This window comes from Thermobia domestica, chromosome 1 (assembly GCF_964235325.1).
Source record: "Thermobia domestica chromosome 1, izTheDome1.hap1.1, whole genome shotgun sequence".
Taxonomy (NCBI): Eukaryota; Metazoa; Arthropoda; class Insecta; order Zygentoma; family Lepismatidae; genus Thermobia; species Thermobia domestica.
In genome coordinates this window covers 59,647,222-59,671,131 of record NC_137454.1, presented here as the reverse complement: position 1 = coordinate 59,671,131, position 23,910 = coordinate 59,647,222, and the positions used below count along the sequence as shown (strand labels likewise).

The 23,910-nt window shown below is 37.6% G+C and overlaps 1 protein-coding gene across 6 annotated transcripts in view; it reads left to right on the top strand.

Annotated features, from left to right (window-relative positions):
* LOC145685135 (uncharacterized) overlaps positions 1 to 23,910 on the top strand; it is a 263,787-nt gene that overhangs the window by 161,656 nt on the left and 78,221 nt on the right. The window contains exon 1 of one of the 6 annotated variants that reach the window (XM_081757500.1): positions 6,196 to 6,606. The exons of 3 other annotated variants lie outside the window; for them this stretch is intronic. The gene's annotated coding sequence lies outside the window, so the exon portion shown is untranslated. Of the gene's footprint in view, positions 1 to 6,195; positions 6,607 to 23,910 lie in introns of those variants that run through there. 2 more of the 6 variants (XM_081757506.1, XM_081757484.1) reach the window with 2 other exon arrangements.

Below are 23,910 nucleotides of genomic sequence, written 5' to 3'. Positions count from 1 at the left end.
TGAATTTTAGCGAGCCTTTCCAGCATTCTTAAAGTGGAATCCGAATCATCATAATAAGTTTAAGTTTCAGTGCTCTCTCACCAAGAATCGAACCCGGTAGCCAGAATACTTGGGATGGTGATTAATATATCAAATGTTTTCCTCCCGTTTTTCATAGAAATCGATAGATCTAATTACATATTCTGATTTTTTTTCTGTATATAGAATAGTTGAAATGCACAGGAGGAAAAGCATATGCTGTTTCGTCCTTACGGAAAGAAACATGATTACTTCAAGTTGAATGAGTCACTGGCGTCTCTGGCATGTAAAATTTGGGGGGAGGGGGACATCAAAGAAAATAATTTAAATGGTACTACCTAGCCCAACCTGTTTATATTATCTTCGATTCCGATTCCATTTGTTACCTTTCTGCTTATCTTAACGGACACTCTAAGGTATATCAAGAATTGTGTTATAATCGTTTCACAGTCTGAATATTATATTCCAAATAAATATAATTATTATTATTTATATGTTATTCTTTCACTAGTAAATACATTAAATTAGAATAAAATATTGAATATTTTGTATTTCAAAATATTGGGGGGACGCCTCCCCTCGTCCCCCCGCCAGAAACGCCCATGGACGTTTTAAGTTTAATGTCCTTTCCAGCAGCACGGCTATATGAGACGGGACCTATTGATTAATTTGGTAGAATCCGAACCACATGAACTCCCGTCGGGAATAGAACCCTGGTCTCCCACGCCAAAGGCGCATAAGCTAATTGCTTAGCTCACTTCCAGTTAAAGTCGATGTAGCTAGTCAGAGATTTTTTATTTGGTTATATAAAATAGACATATAATATGACAGTATATCGTCGCATGAGAACCAGAGGAACATAACTACAAAAATGCGGTTTCCGTTTTCTTCATGTTTTGACATAATTTTGAAAGCTCCACTTGGTGTAAATGGAATGTAATGCCATCTGTTCTCCTTGTCGATCATCTGTTGTAATGTAGCTCAATTACCATCTTATTAAAAACACATCTTTCTCAGAAAATAATATTTTTGTCCTCTTGCCTGTAAACCTATGAAAATGGAGTTGCGTTCATCTGTTTCTCATGTGACGATATATACGTACATACTGGAATTTGTGGCTATCGCAGCAAGAACAATTGTATCTACAATTTATGTGGTGGACAAACACTGTGTGCGTAGGTTTCCTGGGGTTCTCCCATTTCCTCATTCCACCATGTCATTCATTTCTCATCATCACCGTCTCCTTTAGCCTACCCGGCATAACGTGGGACGTAAAACTCAAAGATTTCATTTTTTCAAATTTAAATACTGCAATATCGTTATATGTGGTTGATAATACTCGTAGATAATTAAGGAAATTCATAAACTGCTTTAAGATTTAGCGTGCAAATACACAAGAAGATAATAATTGAATTGAGTTCCATATTGTGAAACTACGGTTGACTTCCAAACTATTGGTACCTTGTACCCTTGACCGAACTTTGGGGGATGAGTTGAGTTTGAGTTTAACGTCCCGTTCAACAGCGAGGTATATGAGGCGTGGACCTACTGAGTAACGTGGAATCCGAACCACATGAGCTCCCACCAGGAATCGAACCCGGGTCTCCCAGGCCAAAGGCGAGTACGCTAACCACTTAGCCACGAAGGAGCTCATTTCGGGGGATGATATGTGTTATGTTCATCGTGTTCTTGCCTTTGTGCATGCTGTTGGCCTAGCTCAACTGAGAATATTTAGTTCGTTATTCTTTCTTTTACTTTTTCGTTGCTTATGTTTTATCCTTTATTGTCATATTTATTTTTTGTATTGATTGTTACTGTTATAATTTTACCTTTATATATTATTCTTTTACCTGTTTTTTCTTTTTTTTTTTTAATTCTGCAATGTTTCATTTCTTTGCTTTTACACTGTTCTTTTAGTTTTTTCATGAGGGCAATCTGGTTTGAGCAGGCGTGATGATGGAGACGGGGACAAATAGGCCTGTGCTTGGTGCTGACATCCCCAATAATCCACCCCAAACTTCAAACCTCTAAACTATGGGCGTTTAATATTGAAACCAAAAATAAATTGTAGATTTATTACTTACTGTTAGAATAGAAGGATTTGATCGGAGATGGAACCCGGTCTTGAGACACTAAATTCACACAATACGAGGAAACAATTTCTCCCTATCTAGTCTTTGCTCTAAGGGGATCAGATTTGAAACTGGAAGTTATGCAGATCTTTACCCCTTTCTAGAAAAATAAGGGCGGAAATAGGATCTTTTCTTCCTACCTTGAATCCATTTTAGAAATGCTTCTCGCTATCTATTACCATTTTAATGTGACCGTCAGTATTAAAACTGTAAATCTTGTATTTCTACCAGTCACGATTCGAGTAGAAGGATAGAAGTAGAGATGAAACGTATTCTGGGAACTCTAAATCTATTTCAAAAAGCTATGTTTCGCTATCTCGATTACTGTTTTTGTTCTGTGGGGATTAATATTGAAATTGGAACCTAGACTATATTTACGAAGTAATTAGATATTGACTAAAAGCAGAGGTTTGGTGTTTATTCGGTTCAAAATTTTTCCGAATTCTGTCGTCCCGAATTCTGACCAGAAATTCGAAGCTATGTGAAACGATAATCATACCTGTCGTTCTGTATATGATTGCGAAATGTGGTCGCTTATCCTGAGGAGAGAACTTAGACTGAAAGTATTTTAAAACAAAATCCTGAGATGAATATTCGGACTCAAGAGGAACGGGAGAGAGGAATGGCGGAAACTTCATAGGTAACGAGGAACTATATAATTTTTAGGGTCGCCAAGTCTAGGAGGCTTAGGTGGGCAGGTCATGTAGCTAGAATGGAAGAAAGTAGAAAAGCTTCCAAAGTCTTGACTGGAAGTCCAATCGGAAAACGACCATTAGGAAGACCTAAGCGCAGATGGGAGGACAATATTAAGATGGATCGACCAGAAACAGGAATACAAAGTAGAAACTGGTTCCAATTGGCTAAGGATAGAAGTTAATGGAGAGCTTTTGTGAACGTAGTATTGTACCTCAGGGTTCCATAGGCCATAGAGTTGGTTGGTTAGTAAATTTCTGTAACTTCCTGTTTTGGTGGTAAAACCCGTTTTGGGGACGCTGAATGCATTTCAAAAAGTCGTTTCTCTCTTATCACTTAACGTTTTGCTCTAATACGTATCGATAGACAGACAAACGGACTAACATAATTGTTTTATATAGCAATTCCCATACTTACGCATAGCATACCTTATGGGAAGTCCAAAAAGACAAATCGAAGAGACAAGAGGAAATAAGAATTTTCTTTGACGGAGAGAAAACTGTAAAAGTGAATGTACTTGAATATTTGGAAAGCGATATATTTGGATGGAAGAAGTTAAAAATAGAATAAGACCGGCAAAGCAGGTATTCTGCAGAAAGAAATGACAACTAACAGCGAAGAACATAACGATACCTGACGGAATATGAATTAAGAACATGGACACTTCGAAAAACGGGAAAATGGAAGCATTCAAGGCGTGATAATAGTAAACGAAAAAAAAAAAGTAGAAACAAGTTGTAACGACGCATTTTGACGACGGCAGAAAAAATATGAAGTAACGTGATTGGTCATGCGATTTCGCTTCTTACAATGGGTCAGCACACTGTTGGGAGAACAGGACGTCCCGGGGGCTAAGAATTGGTGTATCTCGGCGATAGCAGGAAGGAAGACGACAACATGTTAAATAACTAGCGCTAAATAGATAAGAAAAAATATTTTTCCATGCTGTTCGTCAATTTTTAGGTAAGGAGAGACAAGAAAAAAATCTTCAAAAGCGCACCATCTCAACTTCCAAAGAAGGTAAACTCAATAAGTCAGACAAGATTGATTGGAAAATTGTTTAGTTTCGTTTTTCATGCTGCAACTCACAAGTGGAGGTTGATGTCTCGAAATCAGTAGAACATATGTATATGGCAAGACACAGGACAAGACTAAGTGCCCAGAAATGGGATTGTTCCACAAATTTCGAAATAGGTAATTACTCTTATTACCTTAATATTTTTTTATACAATATATTATTTATGTTTATAACCTTACGGGAACTCTTAGTACTGCATTGAGGTTCTTTTCCAATCTTATGTAATGCGTCCATGCGTTTGTAGAACATTTTGATTAGTGTGTGCTCGGTAGACTACTTAATTTCGGTCGAAAGTAACCAAAAACTGAAATTATTCTAACTTTAAATACATGTACATTTAAATTAATTAATGGGTGTGAATGGAGAATAAGTTAAGATTACATTTTGCCAAAAAAAAAAAAAAAGTAAGGGGGAATTTAGCATTCTTTTTCTTTTGTTTTTTTAATGAAATGAAAGCTTTATGTATCACATCCCGTGGTTATGCCGGCTAAGCTAAAGAAGACGGTGATGAGAAATGAATGAAATGGTGGAATGAAGGAAGTGGGAGGAAACGGGAGAACCCCGAGAAGATCCACGCACACGGTGTTTGTCCGCGACAAAAGTCACTTGGCGCAAGCTGGAATCGAACCATGAACCCCATGCACCAGAGGTGAACGCTCTACCTCTCAGTTACTGCACCCACCTTTTCTGAAATCTTAAAACAGTAATGAAAGTGTATTTATGTGACCATGCCTAAATTAATATATTATTATTATTATTATTATTATTATTATTATTATTATTATTATTATTATTATTATTATTGTTATTATTATTATTATTATTATTATTATTATTATTTACTATTTCTGGGTATTAGCCGGATCTATGACGTTAAGCCCACCACATGTGAGGAATTACATCCCTCGGCGCGCACGCTATCCGGGAAAGTAAGGTAGCGGCCTGAGGCCTATGTTGCGTACCGTCCCGGCATTCGCCTCGTATGTATGAGAAAAACTTAGGAAAAACCTCACTCAGGATGGCTGGCCTGGAAAAGCTGTTACACCTAATCGACCGAGTGCCTTTACTGCTAATCGAATCCCAGGACCTCTCGTACTACGCTTCGCAGTGCCACACTCAAACGATTAAAAATCCGTTTGGTCGGGTGGGCTGTAACGCTGTAATGTTTTCATTTATTAATTTTCTTTTATCTCCTTATCTAAGTAATAACATCAAAGATTCACTCTTCACATTATCGAATGTTTGATTTAGATATTTAAAAAATCGGTACAAACAATCTGTAGATTATTTTAATTAAAGTATTAGAAAGAAAAGAGTTTAAGGGTGTAAATATTAAAGTTTCCATTGTTATAGTTTTATACATATTATCTACGAATATAATAATGAATAAATACTGTCATGGTGTTTTGGACCTGTGTTTGTTCTTCGATATTTGCTTAGATTGTCATCCTAATACCTGTCAGATATTGTTTTTGTTTCATTTAGTTTAACGTCCCATGGTTATGCCTGCTAGGCTAAAGGAGACGTGGACCTACCGATTATAGTGGAGTCCGAACCATTTTGGTCGTTCAACTGTACCTCCACCGGGAATCGAACTCGAGACCACCAAAGTTAAGTGTGTTAGTCCCTAAACCAAGTGGGGGTTCTCAGATTTTTTTTATCAGTCGAATGGTATTTCTAATTGAGCTCTGGATTTTACTTCCAAAATATGACAAGAAGGAGTGGGGAAACTGTACCTAACGCTAAACGATATTGTCATATTCATTCTATAAGTAAAATCAGTTGCATCAGGTTTATATGACAAAGAGATTCTTTTGGCAGGACGAGAAACGATCCCTACTGAAGTCTCAAGAAACATTGTGATGTGAAACTATCGGGATAGCACACTTGCTGACTGTCTTCCTTCCATGTTCTCAGTGATAGTCATATGAAGCAAGACAACAGCATACAGAACTGAAAAGAAATTATTGCTCATAATTTCACACGTGTTCTCTTTCCTCTTGTTTTAATGAACTTTTCAAGAAATAAATTAACGGCTTTGCAGAACGTTATGACCACGTTACTAGTAATAATATATTAAACCGTACTATTGTCTTTGTTACAAGCAGATCGTTATCTATCTCCCTTACTATATATTGTAAATCCAATTGCTGTACATTGTTCTCGCTTTTTAAAATGCTATCCATTGTATGTGGATGAACATACAAGAAAGTGAACCTTGTTCTTTTCGTTGTTCAGAGATTGGTGACAGATATAGAGCAAGTTTTCTGTTTGTCATTTGTCTCTGATAACCTACACTCTGCAGCTTACTATTGGCAGCAGCAGTAAATACGAACATTATGGATTCGAAGGTCGTGTGGACAGGAAAGTGCTAAGAGCAGTGCAACTCGAATTCGCTGGGTGTTATGGGGAAGAGCAAAAGGGTTGTTTCGTTGTGTCATCCGCATGCGGTTTTCTCTGGGTAAAGAGATCGTTACGAAGAACAGTTCTTGTCGGATCGCCTGCCAAGTTTGTTGAATTGGAGAAGGTCGGTTGCTCTGCAGACGTCGTACAAGCAGGCGCGCGGCTCGTCTCCACCATTAGGTTGGCACCATTCCTAGCAACTGCCTCGCTCAGCCATTGCGTCCTCTACGCGTCCTTCAACATCTCCCATTGGACTGAGGATGATGGGGATCTCATTAAAAGGTAGGAAGCAGAAGCGTTATGGTAGTACTCTTCCGATTTTCTTTTTCATGTATACTAATTGTGTTCTCATATTGTTAATTTCCAGTTGAACATTGACGAGCGAATCCAAAAGTATAGAAAGAAGACTATGTTGTATTTCATGGCGACTGAATCTATCAGGCGTCGTCTGCGCTGCTGATGACACGCACATGATTAGAGTGACACACATTTCCAAAGTTAGCTGACGAGTCTGTTTACTGAAAGTGAAGAAAAGTTCTTGAAATAGGATTACTTAACTTTTGTATTGTTCCATTTTTAGCACTCGACGCTAGGCAGAACTTCCTTAGTAGTTACCAAACAAACAAAAAGTAACGACATATCATACATAGTATAATTGTTATTATTAAAAAAAAAAAAAAAAAAAAAAAAAAAAAAAAAAAACCACTTTTAACAGTTGGATGGATAGTTAAAGAATGTGGATGAAAATTTTGGTGCTGAGCTTGTGTTTAGTGTTCTTTGATAGGAGCTATTCAGTTAGAATATTTTTTTATCTGCAAGAATGATAAGTGATAACATTAATAGTTAGTCATCATCTTAGTATTTATTGGGAAATTGGAATTAAGTTCTGCGTTATAGATACAAATCAAATACTGTAAGTATTGCGGCAGTGCGTATGAGTATTGATAAATAAGAGTCGAACGGGTCAATCGCCTCTCTCCCACCCAACAAACGCTGTGTTCTGGGATCTTTATCTGTCGAATATATACAGAGGCAGTTAATCTCGTATTACTGTTCTGTTTAAATGTATATAAGGAACTAAGGCATCTTTCGTTGTTTACCCTTGCGAAATTTCTGAGCAGTATACAGTATCCATATGTCCCAGAAGGACGATAAATTCCTTTAGAGAAAAGATCGAAGGTCGCATAGATATGTATCCAGTGTTCATGAGTCTTATATATCTGTTTCCTATAATAACACATGGAGGTTTCAAAAAAAAGAAAAAAAAGAAAAAGAAAGAAAGAAAGAAAAAGTAAAATGCTGTTAATACAATAGTTTAGCGATATTTTCTGTACATTATATAATTTGAACGGTGAACGGTACTATATATTATTTGAACGGTGTTGCTGATAACCGGTTCATTCTCCTTTAATGCGAATACTGTATATATGCTCTTTTTCTGCTTTAAATGCCATGGGAACGGAACCCAGAACAGGATGGCAGGAAGTAGACTGTGAAAAGGAAGAGCTCCTGTGGCATTAAAGAACAGTGGCTTTTTCATAACAGTAAAGATAAGTAAGTGTCCGACCTTGTTGACCTTCCTTGGATTTCACAAGAATAGATGACACGTCCTTCAAATGGGAAGACGGTGCTTTGGTCTTTGCACCGAAAGGAGTAATACTTTATTGAAGAACTAAGAAACCGAATAGGTTTGATGTCCCGTTATTGATTATTCCGAAACCGATTCTCAAATACCTATATGTGGTTCGTTGGTTTGGAGTTAAGCGTCTCCTCCAGCTTTGAGAGATCCGAATCACATGACCTCCTGGAAATATAACCCGAGGCTCCCGCACCGAGGGCACGTACGCTAACCATATCTCGACAAGGGAGCTCTTGGATTATATTTATTATTTATACTTTGGAAATATATACGACATTTTTTTTTTTTTTTTTGCCAATTAATTCAAAAGAACTATTCATTTTCTGAACAGCTTAAATTATGGATATCATATAGGCTGCATTAATTAAAATAAAGCTAAATGTAACTTCTTTAATTACGTTCTTTAATACAAATAGCCTAACTACTTTCGGATGGATGTATAGCTAGTTTCGGATGATTAGCAATTTACCTGTACTATCTACGGTACCTTTGCCGGGACCGCTGTGGCGGAGCGTTCACCTCTGGTGTGTGGAATCCCTGGTTCGATCCCAGCTCGTGCCAAGTGAACTTTGTGGTGGACAAACACCGTATGCGTGGATTTTCTCTTAGCTTTTCCGTTTCCTCCACTTTATTCATTCTATATATTTCTCATCACCATCTCCATTAGTGTCGCTGGCATAACCGTGGAACGTAAAACTGAAAGATTTCATTTCATTTTTTGTACCTTGGCTGTTATGCTTTGGTTCAAACCAATTAAATTTCAAACAACAATTCAGAGTTGTTTGCTTTTCTCTCCCTTTTTTCTTTCTTTTTTTCCTTTCCTTTTTTTTTTAACGGAAGTTTAGCAAGACGTGGCTGTACGATACATGGATCTATAGTTTAAAGTAAAATTCGAACCATTGTTATACATTCAAATTTCATGGTTGTTCCACTGGAAATCGAACCCAAGACCACGCGCACCAATGGCGCGCGCCTAGCCACTAGACCAGTGGAAAGCGTTTTGCTTTGTTTTATTCTGTTATAAGCAGTTTGTCCACTTTTTTTTGTCAGTTCCGTCACTTTCTAGAAAGTAAGAGATGAATCCTACATTTTGCATTAGGTCAACGCGATATTTTGATAGTAATAAGAATGCTTCTAGCCTCTACAAAAAGCTTGGAAACAAATCCGATATAATTTGCTTCTTCTGTGCGAAAATTGGGCATGCAGTGAACATTGGCGGACTTGAAACGTGAAACTGTTTATTTGTATATTTGAATCCGGAGGGCCACTTTTAAAATCGAGTAATGAACAGCGAAAAATAAATTGTTCTTAGAGTGAAATTGGTCAGACTGTATATTATGATGGTGCGAATGAAATGTCCTCGTTGACGTCTGGTGAGAAACTTGCCTTTGCAACACGACACACGGATGGAGTAAGATGACGCATCTAACGTGTCAAACTCAGTACATGCCCACAAGCACCCTAGGGTACTCAGACAGGCAGAAGGAAGTGCATTGTTGAACGTTGTATGAAATGGTACCATGGAGGACACACAATTAGCTACGAGTTTTTTTTTTTTTTTTTTTTTTTTTTGCACGGCTCAAACTGGGACATCCTGCACACCAAGTCACTAAAACGTTAATATTTTGCATTTGGGCCAGGAATAGCAAATGAACTCACCATTCGTTAGTGGTTTATCAAATTTCGTTCCGGTGACATCATTGCAGAATGAGCCCCATGAACACCAACCAACATCATGTTCGGATGAGCTATGCAGAAACACCGTGGAAGCAGAATTTCGGAAAAGTGTGCCATTGCAGACAAGTAAACATACAGCATATTAAATGTGGGTTCGGCAGCACCGTGCGCTCGGTAAGTGAAAAAAAAATGAACTTATGGGTGCCGCCAACAAGAATTGCTGTCTGGTGGTGGTCATTTCTCTGAATGTAAGGAATAACCGGAAAAATTTCTTGCTTTGAATTGTTAGTTCAGATGAAAAATAGACCTTTTATGACAATGGTAAATGATTGGGACAAGGGTGGATCATGATTAACATCCAGGGTGGTTTCATAAGCTTTCTCTCCATCCACAGAAGATGTTATTGCTCGTATGGTGGCCTAAGGTGGTAGTGATCCAGTAGGACTTTCTCAAGCAAGTCGAAACTATCTAGCGCACTACCACTCCAATAGTCACAAAAGGCCAATTTGCCGATGTAATGTGCTTGTTATACAGATATATTAAATAAGTAGAATGTGAATTTTCACAAGCGTGACTTTCATGGACTATGATTCATTTATGTCCATAACGGGAATCGTCATTAGATCATTGGAACAATGAACGACCAACAATTTTATGTTTTGATATTTTCTTCGCTTGGTTCTATCAATACAATTTGGTAGGTTGGTTGGAGTTTAGCGTATTTTTTCAGCATGGGTGAGATTTAAATCTACATTTTAAGATGGAATCCGAACTACCAAAATCCATTCATATTTCCAGGCTCTCCCACCGGGGATTGAACTTGGGACACCCTCGCGTGCTAGCCACTAGACCAACGGGGAGGACACAATTCTGTTGCAATGTACGTGTATTTTTCTATATTATTTTTGTATATTGTTTGGAGTAGGTAACAGTTCTACTTCTGCAGTAGCCAGTGACCATTCTATATTCAAAATACGTAATTATCCATCCCATATACTGTACGGCCGTGGTTTCCAACCGATGTCACTCAGTTCCATAGGGTGTGTCACGAAATTTTAGAACTTTAAAATCACGAAGCATTTAATAATAGGTTAATTCTCAGGAAGCATTTTGAGAGTCTGTATTAGTTAACGCAGTAACAAACATATAAATGAAATGAAATCTTTCAGTTTAACATTCCACGATTATGCCCTTTAGGCTAAGGGAGACTATGATTAAGGCAAGTAACTGAAGATGGAAGAATTTGTGGAGTGAGAAAGTCGTAGGAAACAGGTGTACCCCGAGAAAACCCACGTACACGATGTTGTCCACCACAAACTTAGTTGTCAGGGGATCGAACCAGGGACCCTTCGCACCAGAGGTAAGCGCTCTACCACTGAGCTACCCTGCATGCCCAGCACTACATAGAGCCACTCCATATAAAGGTAACCATAAAGTTCTGACGCATTTTGTGGAGGTCTGTGTTCCATTGGCCCTAACACCGTGAGTTGAATTCGAATTGAGATAAGGCGAAGATCAATTGTTGGTGTAATTATATCCAACATACTACGTGGTTATGACAGTTCAATTACACCGTGAACTTGCGTATGGACAGAATGAACATGGGACCTCCAAGAGTGTCAAAGGATGTGTATGCTGTATGAGTACAAAGTGGGGTCATACACAGCTGCAGCGGGGCGGAAGATATGCCAGGCCTTTGGGGAGGGTGTTGTAAATACGCGGACAGTGCAGTGGTAGTTTAACAAGTTTAAAAGGACGGTGACAATACACTCGAAGACGCACCACGTGCTAGAAGACCAACATATGTACAAAATGAAGATCTTCAGGTAGCAATTGAGGCGAACAACGGCCAGATATGGAGGAACTGGAACTACAATTCAGTGCGAGTGGAGAAACCAGTCGGCAGCACTTCCATCAACTTGGGAAGTACTACAAGTTGGTTCGATGCGTCCCACATGATTTAACTCCGGGCCAAAAGGCAACGCGAGTAGACACATGTTTTTCTTTGCTGTCTCATCTGAGGAAGGAGCCATTTCTGGACAGGGTTTTGACATGTGATGAGAAATGAGTCCTGTACGAAGCTCCACGGCGCCGTCATCGTTTGTTAGCATTACATGAACTGGTTCCAAAACAGCCGAAACCAGCACTGCACCAGAAGAAGGTCATCCTGTGTGTTTGGAGGATTGCTCGCGGCATCGTGCATCGGGACGGGAACTGCTACCAGCTGGTCAGAGCAACAATGCAACTGTGTACTGTCAGCAGTTGAGCTGTGTTAAAGAAACGCTCGAAACTCTGGAGCCAACACTTGTGAATCGCAAGGGAATCCTCCTGTCACAGGACAACTCTAAGCTCTACGCGGCTAGGATGACCCAGGACACCATTCTACGCCTTGGATGGGAAACATTATTGCTTCCGCCATACTCTCCGGACATTGCTCCGTCCGATTATCACCTGTTTCATTCCTTGGACAATTACCTTAGAGGACGCCATTTCAAATCCCTAATAGAGGTGCAAAATGCACTTGGTATCTTGTTCGCTTCACTGTCCACCAACTTCTACCGGGATGGAATCCATGGTCTTCCAGAGCGTTGGCAGAGGGTCGTCGATGCTGATGGGGAGTATTATTGATCTTTCGATACGTCTTATGGGATATATCGATGTTCGAAGGTTGTGGGTGAAAAAGCGATAGAACTTTCTTGGTTTCCTTTATAGAAACCTATAACTTTACATTATAATATTAAGTGAAATCTTTTAGTTTACTGTCCCACGATTATGTCAGGTAGGCTAAGGGAGGCAATGATTAAAGCAGATGAATGATCATGGAAGAATGAGTGGAATGAAAATGTGGAAGGAAACGGGAGTACCTTGACAAAACTAACGGATACACTATTATAATATATGTTATTATTATTTAATTTAAAAAATGGAATAAGTGTGTCGGTAAAGTGTAGTCAATCAGAAAGGTTTGGAACCACTAGTATACGATATATGTAATTGTGACATCTGAGACAATTTGCGGATATAATGCAGTGAATGTAAATCAAAATATTCGTAATGTTCATCCTCACGAATGTGATAGATTAAAGAAAAAGAAGAAAAAAGAGAAAGACCAATATACAAAAGGAGGAAAATGATAGGCAAAAGAGTTTTTAAAGAAAAACGCGGTACTTTTTCACAACATTCAAATCATCGTTCGTTCCTATTTAACTTCTACTTTCTTTGGAGTTTTCCAGAAGTTGCTTTTACATTAGGTTGAATTAAATTAAAGTTAATAGTCATTTTGTAGAGTTGAACAATTACTCCAATAATAATTTTGGGTAGGCAAAGTAACTACCACAGAATAAAGATATAATTTAATTCTTCTATGTTATCTGCCATCCTTTGGTTAAGGAGATAAAAATATCGTTTGGAAGTGAGCTAATGCTTTATAGTAACGTTCAAATTATAACAAAGCCACCAAAACTGAATACCTAAAGATGTTAGTTTTGCTTTCACCTGGCTACAACCGTGATCGTGGATATACTCCTCAGATTAATTTACTTTCCGTCTTGAAAAGTTCTGCGGAAAGCGTCGATGAATGTCAACGAAAATTTACAAGATTTTATCAAATCTTGAGGAATTCCTTGAAGAAAATGCAGTGATAATACGGTATTACAAATGCGTAAACAGTGACAAATTAATGAGACGAAAGAATCTGAGTAAATTACAGAGGTATTAGGAAACAAAGTAATAGTACAATTGACCAACTGTTGTATTGGATGTGAAATATAGATATGGCAAATGAGAAAGAAAAGTATAATGGTCATATCTAAATGAGCTTTTCTGGAGAAGAAGAGTATATTTTGTGGGTTCTTGAATAAAAAGTTCTAAGAAGATTTGTCAAATGTTGTTTGTTGATTATTGTATTGAGAGCTCAGAAACACAGAACCGAGAACCCTATATACAAGATTCCAAACATTCGTTGGTTGGTTAATTTGCTATATGAGATTTGGACCTACAGCTTAAAGTGGATCCGAACTACATGATCTACTATCGGGAAAAGAAACCCGGGTCCCCCCACCTCTATCTACGAGGGAGCCTTCCAAACATTCGTGTGCAGAACTGAGACAATTAGCTTAGAGGAACAGAATGAAAAGTTGGACAGAATAAAGAAGAGGGCATTTGATATATATATATATATATATATAAAGAAAAAAGAGTAGAAAAGAAAAGGAATGTAAACTAACTAAAAACAAATAAGTTATAATTGGGAATAAATTGTTCTCGCAGGTACGAGGTTTGATTATGGTGAAAGGAAATAGCAAAAGAAAGAAGAAGGTTGCTATTGGTGGATGGCAATAAAGAAGATAATACAAAACAAGAAAATTAGAGGCAATAGTGGATGAAAAAATGTCAGTTCATTGCAAGTAAACTACCAGTGGTGATGGAACATATTTTATTGATGATTGTTCCAACGTTTTACCGTATACTGAGTCCGAATGAATCTCCCATTTACTCGATCTAGAAAGTTGATAGTACGAAATGTTTCACTTTACAGCTTCAGTACCGTATTTTACGTATCAGTTTGTGGTACTTGGAAATATTTCGGTCCAACTTCGATCCTTTGCTAGCTTTGAGCAATCAGAAGAGTGTAATACTTGGACCGGTTAATAAGTATCGCAGAATTGCTTATATTTGTGTGTGTGTGTGTGTGTGTGTGTGTGCTGTTAGCAATGAAACTTCTTACATCATCTTTAATCCTTTAGCTCGACAGTGATTTACCTCTTACAGAGAATCCGGAATTTATGACAAAAATGACATCCTGTCTTACCGGTCGATGGTTCTATTCTGTGCATTTATGGTGACAGACCACAATGCTTCCATGGAGTAAAGGCTAAGGATTAAAGTTTACTCTTTCATAGCGACTCGTAAAGTAAATGCCAGTTTATGGACTGGAAACATCACGGATTTCTTGCGAGAAAGAGGTCTAAAGTTTCAACGTTGTCCAACAAATTAATGAGAGTTTTTATCCATAATCAAAAGGATGTGTAAAACTCGTTCCGTAATATGGATCGACAGTGAACAAGGGTTGGTATTATTTATTATTAGAAAGCCGAGTCATGCACTTAAAAGTCAGATACCGGAGTTGGAGAATGGCGTTAAATTGCTTCATGGTAACGAAAGATTACATTACAGTCCATATGTCGATGCAGAAAGTCACATGTATAGGTTGGATGGAGCTGCCTTAATCTTCCTCCACTCCAAATCTGGCACTGTAACTCTGCTTTCTGTTGGAAAGTTTGAAAAGTCATCTGCATGGAACAGATCTTGGAATTGCCAAGGGAAACTCGCTGCTTGTGTGGGAAAAGTAGTTCTATCCAGATCCCTGCATTTTACGACTTGAAAAGTATGTTGATTGACAGAAATATAGTAGACTAGTCGATAATTAGATTGAATGACAATGATATTGAAAAACTAGTTCCATGCTCATAGTCCAGAACATAAAAAATATAAAAGAAATGTAATTCTTCAATACTTCTTGACCAACTTTTATATAAGCTCATTATAGTGATCCTGCGAACTGTTCATTTGTAATAACTAGCGTCAATTACCCGCTTCGCTAGGTTAAAATAAGAAAAAAATAGTAATATGTTCCGTTAGTCAGTCACTTTTTACGATTACTGAAACATTCTCTGATATCGGTCATTTTTATATATTTTTCCCCTTCCTCAAAGTGCGAGGCTCAATTTGGATTTAAAACGGCATTGGAATTGTCACTGTTCATCTCAGCAACCGCGAAAACTATGGATTCGACAATAATATCGATCATTTTCAATCATTTTTATATCTCCCCAAGTTGCACCGTTAAAGTGAAATGATAAAAACAATCCCAGGCCCGAGCCTCATCTACTGTATGTTAAAAATTTGATCGAGATCGGTCGGGTAGTTCAAGAGCTATTGAGTCATATAGTCACTTTCATTTTATTTATATAGAAGATAAATTAGCGGTGCACGAATAAGGTGGAAAAATTAAATGTAATACCATGGAGTTAGTTCAGTTTAAGCTGCTTTCGGGCAGTTCAATATCCAAGGTTATGAGTTGTATCTGGTCGAGGGAATTTTGTAGCATCCCAGATATATGGAGTTGTTTATTTAAAAGCCAAGATTTCGTTATCGTCAGCTTCATAATAAAATAGTTGAGAATTTAGTACAATCGTTTATTGAGAGATTTAAAATGTAGCAGTAGATATTCCACAGCCTATTAATTATTATTTGGGGTCTTCTGCAGGGACCTAGGTAGAGTCATAAGCAGTGCTTTTAATACAGGGAATGTTTTATACAGGATGTTTCACAAAACAACATCGGCAACGTTTGGGATGTGATTTCTGAAACCAAAATAAGGCAAAAAATATACACCAATCTGGTTGTAGAAATGCTTCTTTTCGGCGCTATGATCAGCCGAAAATTTGTCGGAAAAATGCAAAAACAGCATGACTCGAGAACAGAATGTCGAATCGAAATCGGGTAAAAGGGAATGTCCATTATATTTAGTCCTAAATTCTATTAATGCACAACCCGGGTTCGATTCCCGGCGGGAGCTCATGTGGTTCGGATTCCACGTTAATCAGTAGGTCCACGTCTCATATAGCGTCGCTGCTGAAAGGGACGCTAAACTAAAATCAACTCAACTCTATTAATGCACAATCGCATGTGATACAGAGGCGGCGCAAGGATCACTCTTAAAAAACTAGGCGAGTTCCTGAGTAATTTTATCAAAAGTTAAATGAGGAAAATAAACAACAACCAAGCACAATCTTTTACTACACCAAAAATATTTCTTTCCCTACACTTGCCCTCTTCCAAGAAACTAAAGTTAGCTTTGTCACTGTAAAGACTCCTTTCGTCAGTTCTTATGTCAATCTCTTCCCAGTTTAAAATACTTTTTACTGAATGTTTTACAGGTTAAAAGTAGTAATTGTGACTCAGTGAAGTAGCCTATACAACTTTGTTCGCTATTGTTGATTACGTAGGTCTTGTAGAACTGATCTTAAAAACGTCTACTGCTAATCGTAACGTGGAACACACTAATACGAAATGCGCCCAGTAAATATCCTCACTTATTAATCTAGACCATACCAGACAATCAGTTGAAGGCAGTGTTCGAAGTGGGGAAAAAAGCAAAGGCGGTATGCTTTAGTACGATTTTGACTCGACATACCGGCTATCTATATGTTGAAATATAGTAAGGGTATGTTGCCTAAAAGATTGCATTTCTATTTACATAATGACTGAAAACCATTGGAGAGCTTCTCTTTGATCACGGGGGTAGGGGACGGGGCATGGAGAGACTTTGATCTCTCGCCAACAACTTATGTTGTATCATACAGAATTATACACGAAACTGTTCAAAGACCGAGTTTTTATATTAATTTCCTGCGGAAAAGCTCCCGGACCCCCTACTCGACTGAAGGGTATTCCGAGCCCCCGGAGGAATCACCCCCACAGCAGACAACCCCTAAATCCACTCATGTTCAAAACACAACATTTATATGAATAAAGACACACACACACACACACACACACACATATATATATATATATATATATATATATATATATATATATATATATATATATATATATATATATATATATATATATATATATATATATACTAAAGAAACAATTCAATATGGCACATCAAAATATAAATTAGATGTACTTCATTGAAGACATCTCATTTTAAAAACAAAAGGTAGGAAAAGATAACCAAAATGTCGGTGTTGTCAACTTAAAAATTATTTCTACATAAGAAATAAAACCTGTTTACGTGCAAAGCTATTCGTCAATTACTGTGTATAAAAATGGATTTATTAAAGATATTTAGCATCTACTCTCTCTTGACAGTATGTCTTGATCACTAAAAAACCAGAGGCGGTATGCCTCCATCACTGAAAAACCAGTGGCGGTTGATCGACCACTGGTTGAAGATATTTGTACTATTTCATGACGCACTCCCCTGCCATTACATGTTTTTGCCATCTTGCTATGAGCTACTTAAGCACCGTGAGCTCTCTCGTGGGTATGTGATTAGCGTATGCTCCTTTAGTACGGGACCACCACCACGAACCCGAGTTCGACTCCCGATGGAAGCACACGTTGGTCGGATCCCACGTTAAAGCTGTAGGTCCATATCTCATATAACCTTCGATCTGAAAGGGACGATATACTAAATCAATCAACCAAGTTCGGCGTCGTAGAAATCTATTTCCGCACTTTGACATCGTTAGAAAACTGTGTGAATCACTTCGTTATCCATGGTACGATTACTAATGCTTCAAATCTACTTGATGTCTTTATATGTTAATCATGCAATTTGCATTTTTCCTACAAGTAACCTAGAACAGTAATTGTCAGCAATTTGAACACTACCACCTCCCTTTCTGTAAGCCCTGTATGACTTCATCTTCCTTACAAACAATAATAGGTATTAAAAAACACCTTAATGGCGATTTACCAACAACCTGTCCACACACCCAGATGGGAGGACGCGGCCCACCAGCTAATAACTGTTTTAGGATAACGTACTTTTACCGTTTCGAAGGAAGAAAATTACAGATTCCACATTTTCAGCGCCAGTACTTTTCATACATTGGTTTATCACACGTCGTAGTTACTCGACCGATTCATCTATCGAAATCATCACCAAAATCGAGTCGTGGCAAACTACACCGTGGCAAACAACACGTAATCTCTTTCCCCAACGTAGGGGCACGGTGGCTTTAGTAATAGAGCGCTCACTTCTGGTGCAAGGAGTTCTCGTTCATTTCCAGACCATGAAAGTTTATAGTCGACAAAATCACGTCCATGTGTTTTCTGGGAGTTTCCCGATCTCAATTTCACTGTCATTCCATAAATTCTTTCACAATAATTAGCTTTCATTACCATCCGTCTCTGTCAGCGTAAAGGCACAACCATCAGACGTTAAGGATTTCGTTTCATTTCAGTTCTTTCCCCGAGAGTTTATTCTGTATTGAGATCAAGTAGATGAATCGAACGCTGACATATTGTATTTGGCTGTTGTTTATTTTCCTCATTCAGCTTTTGATAAAGTACCCCAGAAATTCTCCAGTTTTTTTTTTTTTTTTTTTTTTTTTTTTAAGATTACAATTTTGACGCCCCTGTACCACATCCAATAACATATTATAGAATCTATAACTAAAAGTAATATACAACCCTTTTGCTTGACTTCGATCCCAGATTTTGCTCTCGAGTTATGGCTATTTTTGTATTTTTCCGACAAATTTTCAGCTAGTCATAGCGCCGAAAGGAAGCATTTCTAGGTCCAGATTTGTGTATAATTTTTGTCTTATCTTGGTATCAAGAATCACCTCTCAAACGTTGTCTGTGTTGCTTTGAAACATCCTGTATATAGCTACCTTGTTTCTCTGAAAATTAGATCTCATAAAGGTTTCAAACAATCTAGAAAACAAAATAGCTTGAATCCTTAGAACTACCCCTCGCGTACGATCCTGCCTATAGAATAGTTTTCATGAAAGCAGATAGCTTTGATTTTAACCCTCCATGGGTCTTACGATTTTTAAAAGGACCTGTTATGTCTTGGCTACTTTGGATGTCACCGATCGATTAGGTTCATCATGCCACGTTGGCGCGGTATCGGACAGATACAAGTAAAACCATGTAGAAAGATAGATAGATCAGGTCTTTTTCCTGCCAAGAGACAGAAAGGATTCTAAAGCCATGAGTAAATTTTTTGTATATTACCCATATTTATCGTCAGTTTCCGAAAGTAGTGTCATTGTGTCAATATTTTCAAGATCATTAGCCCTGGAGATGTGATTAGCAATATACGTAGAATAATATATTTTTAAAAAAAATAATAACGTAAGTTTAGGGTTTTCCTTAAGTATTGGGATTGATGTTTCAATTATGCTGATTACATTGTCCTAGTGAAACTTTAGACTTGAAGTAACACGAAACAAAGACTAATTTTATCTTCAATTATTGTCAAGAAACTTCGTATCTCTTTTTCATTATTTTAGGATATTGGAAAGAAAAGGACAAAACTCGTAAGAAGGAATATGAAGAGTTGAATATTAACGTGGCTAGATGATTAGATGAAATCCTTACTTCCGTGATGCATTTAAATTTCATGACCCTCTCACCGAGAATTGAACCTGGTATCCCGTGTACCAAAGACGCACGCGCTAACCACTATACTAGTGAGGAAGAGTCCATGTGGTTCGGAGTCCGAGTAGATCCACATCTCATATTGCCTCAATACTGAAAAGGAATAATTGTATAGCCTATGTATTGTGCTAGATTTCAACGAGGAACGTTTACTCTTACTGGACGATGAGTCACCATACAATAGCACGTTTTTTAAGAACACTCTTCTTCTATTTTCTTCTTTAGATCATAAGATCTTTAGATCTTACGATAAGAGTGCATACACAATAGCATATTTTTTCCCCGCATGAAACTAGCAGAATTATGTGCATCCGCTTACTTTAATAAAATTTGCTAGAAATAAATGTATTCATCATAAGCAACTGTTAGTGTCTTCTAAGTCAAAACTTGTGATCTAACACCGTGGTTTATGTCCTTGATAGTGCTACGGAAGTATCCAGAGAGGAAGGAATACAATATGCAAATTGTTAGAAGTTCCAATGCACAGGCACGTAAGCAATACTGTCGACAGCGCATGTGAACAGCAACCGGCTTGACTTGCGTCAATAAATATCTGGAACACACAATCACATATTCATATACGAGGGTAGAGCAACTGATAAACAGTTTCAGCTTTTCTGTTATTTGAATTGAGTATCTTTATTGTTAGAATTTAGAAAGAAAGCAATATATTATTTAAGTACCAGATTTAGGCTCGGTTCAGACGAACATAAAAGTCTGTTGCGGGCCCGCAACAGACGACTCGCATGGGCGTCACAGATCAAACAGTTCAGATGAGCAGAAAAGTCTGCTGCGGGCTCGCAACGAACTCGGGCGGGCGTTTCAGACCAACATAGAAAACAGTTTATTTTATTTTCAGCTACAATTGTCTTCCATGTTTATTGATTTACGCAATGAGGAAGAGAAGTTCTTTAAATTATTTCCGCATGATCAGCACTTCGTTTGATGAACTCTTAATGATAATAAGTTTAGTGATAAAATTAATCAGAAGGTACTATCACAAGACTTCCGATACCACCAATTCAAATGTTAGCTGTTACATTAAATGTAAGCTAATTACGTTAACTAACTATTGTTTGTATGAATGCAGAAAGTAAGAAATTCGGGGATCTATTCATAGACCTTTTCAGTTGTCATTAGCATCCACTAGCGTGGTTTAATTACCGCATGACTAATTACAATTTTTCGCATATGTTGGCAGCTTTAAATTAAAAGTTAGATACTTATTGAGTGTTTTCAAATATTCCGCTCCGAAGAGGGTAAGAGAGGCATTTCAGTAAAAGTAAAATTTCCCTTTATTTATTCACAAAGAGCCGAATGTGAGAATTCGCTTCGGTTAGAGATGTAAAATTCGGAATATAAACCCCTAAGTAAAAATAATAGAGCACAAGTTCCAGCGTTTTTTTTTTTCTTTCTTGAAGAGGAGAAAGGGGATTTCTATAGTAGTGGGATCGCGGTAGCTCAGTGGTAGTGCGTTCACCTCTGGTGCATGGCGTCCCTGGTTCGCTCCCAGTTTGCGTTAAGTGGGCTTTGGCTGGACAGACACCGTGTCCTTGAGTTTTCTCGGGTTGTCCCGTTTCCTCCCACTTTCTTCAATCTACCATTTCATTTATTCTAATCATCACCGTTTCCTTTAGCCTACCCAGCATAATCGTGGGACGTAAAACTCAAAGATTTCATTTCTAAAGTAGTGAAATTTCCCTTTATATATTGAGAAAGTGTTCAATGTGAGGATTCGCTTAAATTGGAGATGTGAAATTCCGAATGTAAACTCTTAAATAAAAATATTGGATTTAGTGTTTCCGAATAGTCCACTTCTAAGGTGGGAAAAGGGGAATATTTTTATAATTGTAACATTTCCCTTTATTTATTCACACAGTGTCGTGTGTGAGAGTCTCTTAATTTAAAGATGTGAATTTCAAATATGAACTCTTACATGAAACAATGGAACATGTTTCAAAGCTTTCGTATATTCCACTGCTAAAAGAGGAAGGTCGGTCATTTATATAATACGAAATTTCCACTTATTTATTTACAGTCTAAGTGGATAGGGGAGTTCAAAATTTATGCCAAAAATAGAGTATGTAATGGGGTTTTGTAATTACACTTTTATTGAAATGCAATTATCAGAGGGAAGCAGGGGCGCATCCAGGACGGACTTCTGGAGGGGGGGTTGTAATACTGCTGCTCCCTGGATCCGTCACTGGAGGGAAGGTGGCTCAAATATTTTACGAATAACTATAAAAGGATTTAAGAAAATTCCCAATATGTGTAGCACACCACAAAGAGGCAATGCAGCAAACGAAAACAGAAAAAGATGGGCTTATTATTTTGTAAGCTACATAGGTAGAGTTTCATGGCAAGGTTTTAAGTTGTTCTGTATGTTAAGAAACATCCAGTTGCTATTTCTAAAATAGTAACGATATGCACAATATTATCAATTATACGAGAACCAATAATATTATTCTTACGCATTCAGTATGCTTTTCTTAACCTCATGAATACCCTGATGTTCAACTAATTTTCGTCTTAAATCTAATAGTAAGACTATTCATGGCTTTGGATTGATTATTTTAACAAAAGAGAGACTGACCAAAGCTTAAAACCCACTTTATTTTAAATTATAATTTGTAACTGTTTCGGATATCTAGCATATCCTTCTTCAGACACTATCGAAAATAAATGAAAATACAGACATATATATATAAATATTGTTATGACAAAGTTAACAGTGGACGACAAATTGTCACATAACATATGCCACATAACTAAAAAGCTGTCTGATGGACTCGGACCAATCCTAGTTCTTCGTAGGCTAACTGTCCTAGAAGCTTCTGTGTTTGTGTTCCTGTCGAATTGTATGTTCCTATTAGGGTAAATAAATAAATAAATAAATAAATAAATAAATAATGATTAGTGTTACCGCTGCCGTCCAGGAGAATTGGGTTCGATTTCCAGCAGACTTTCAGAAATTTTTTTTTCGGAGTTAAAATGTGAGGGAGTTGTATTGTGACACTACATGGTAAAGGGTGTGTTCTATACAAATCGCATGTAATTGCAATTCATCTTAAGTCCACTTCACAGGAAAGGAAGCAAAGACCTTCCGGAAATATGCCTGGAAAAGAGATTGATTGCCAGTGAAAACTTAATAAAATCAGATCTATATAGCTATAAAACCATTGTAAGCTATAAGACCACTTAATATAGCTTCGGATGCTGATTCGCAGGGATGAATATAGCTAACGGTTTCCGAACACAAAGCCTTAAAGAAAAGTGCAAACGAAGAAATTGAAAAATACATGGTTAAATAATGCAAAACTCGTCACTGAATAAATTGCAGATAATTAAATTGAGACGTGCAATGTTGAGGCAAATGCTCGCATTTGAAATATGTGGCTTTCATTAAGAACTTAGCTGACAAGCCGGTGATGACATTGGATAAAATGATTTCAACTTTTTTTTTTTTTTTTTTTTTTTTTTTTTGTCCGTTCTAAAGATGGAAGGAGAATGTTAGAGAGATTTAATATCAATCCTGACTAGGTTGAATTTGTACAGGATAATAATACCATGTCGAGTTTTGATTTTACTGCGATGGATCTCAGTTCCCAAAGCCATGGAGTGATTGAATATTTCAGTAGTCGATGTCCCTCTCTTTGATTGCTTAGCCGAATGACTCACCTCTTAATCACTGGCGCAAATCCCGGGAGGGGATGAGGGGGGGGGACATGTCCCCTCCAATCTTGGGACATGTCCCCCCAATAATCCGATTTGGTGTCCGATTGCCACAAAGGAAAGTGAGATGAAATTGATGTCCCCCAGAATAAGCCTCAAATCTGCCCGCCTCCCAATGTTGAAGAAAACTCTGCTCCCTGATCCTCCACAGGATTGTGTTTCAACTTCACAAATATTTTGAGCATCGCTTAACAAAAAAAAGAAAGAAAGGAAGAAAAAAAGAAAAAAGAAAGAAAGAAAAAAAGGAAAAAGAAAGAAAGAAAAAAGAAAAAGAGAAAAAAAAAAGAACTTGTCCCCCCAATGTTGAAGACAGATTTGCGCCGCTGCTCTTAATAGCACGTTCAGAA